Raw genomic sequence first — 1453 nt, forward strand, 5'->3', positions numbered from 1 at the left:
ACCTGCCGGCACGACCCTCTGGCTTTATTATGAATAATCCTCATACATATAAGTCTTTTATGTTTGTCTGATGTTACCCAAGTTTCCAGATCGTCTATGAAACATAATCCACACATGACAGTCTGAACATCTGTCACCACAACCTGATTGAAGGGCTGTGTGCACATCCTCTTCCTCGTCTTCTTGCTTGTTGAACGGGTGTTTTGATAAACTTCTCTTATTGTTCTTTTTGTTTTGTTGCACTCGCAGTAATGAGCGTAGTTGTCATCTACTCGAGTAAAACGTGATCTTTTCACGTCATTCACAGTTGAACACAAACCTGAAATAAATCAAAGAAGTTTCCCCACTTTGACTCGACACATATCAGCACATCAAGACGTAACTGATGACTGGTGACGTTACGGGGAAACATCTTCTTCATCACTTCCTTCAAATGTGACGGAGTGTGTTTGTTGTCCTCTTCAAGGCGGAAAAAGACTGAACAGATAAATCAAGAGTGTTCATAGTAAGTAGAAAAAAGGCACAATAAATAGAATAACCAGTAATTATGAACACAAGATACACACATGTGAAGTGTTAATAACAAACATGACATGAGATAAACAACTGCTGGAGGAGATCAGTGTGTGTGAAGTCATATTTATTTATCATAGAGCACATTTTAAACAAACTGTTCATCAAAATGCTTTACAGAGAAATTTAAATTATGATTAAATAATAAAAAAATAAAATAAATAAATTAAAATGAAGACATATGATGATGATGTTATATTGTTTGACCACTTCAACGAGGTCGCGCTGATGAGCTAACACTGACACACATTCAGTTTACTACAACAGTGTGGTTAACACACACACACACACAGAGAGAGAGAGAGAGAGAGAGAGAGAGAGAGAGAGAGAGAGAGAGAGAGAGAGGAGGAAGCAGTGAAAACACATCTGGCTTTCTCATAACTGAGTTCATTTCTTCTAAACGTCTCACTTCACCTCGTCGTCTGTTCTGCTCGGAGCTGAAAGCTGGACGCTGACAGTCTGATGGATTCAAGTTATCCAACAGCGTTATTTCTGCTGTCACATGACGCTCCGCTCATATCCAACATGACTGAGACAAAATTATAAAGATATGTAACTCAATAATAAACCATTTGTAACTCTTAGTTTATTCTGATTGGTTCCTGTCGGGTTCAACACTGAGTCACATGTTGAACACAACAGCTGTTATTTCTGACAGCGTCTTGTTTTCTGGTTGAATATAGATGTAGATGTATTTCAGTGCGGTTCTGATCCGTATGAATACATGTTAAACTGAAGAGTTTAAGATTAATTAAGAGATTAACTTGTTGTGTCGACTGGATTTTAGCGCCGCTAACGAAGCTCCGCTAACTCAGTGAGAAACACGTTTCATTTCCTGTAAATTCTTCTTTCATTCTCCTGTTATTTAGTCATTTAAAAG

The 1453-nt window shown here is 37.9% G+C and overlaps 1 long non-coding RNA gene across 1 annotated transcript in view; it reads left to right on the top strand.

Moving 5' to 3' along the window:
* Positions 1 to 430: 430 nt before the first annotated feature.
* Positions 431 to 1453, top strand: part of LOC121899886 — a 1990-nt gene continuing 967 nt past the window's right edge. The window contains exon 1 of the long non-coding RNA XR_006096812.1: positions 431 to 505. This is a non-coding gene — a long non-coding RNA (uncharacterized LOC121899886). The remainder of the gene's footprint in view (positions 506 to 1453) is intronic.

Source organism: Thunnus maccoyii, chromosome 7, assembly GCF_910596095.1.
Source record: "Thunnus maccoyii chromosome 7, fThuMac1.1, whole genome shotgun sequence".
Lineage (NCBI taxonomy): Eukaryota > Metazoa > Chordata > Actinopteri > Scombriformes > Scombridae > Thunnus > Thunnus maccoyii.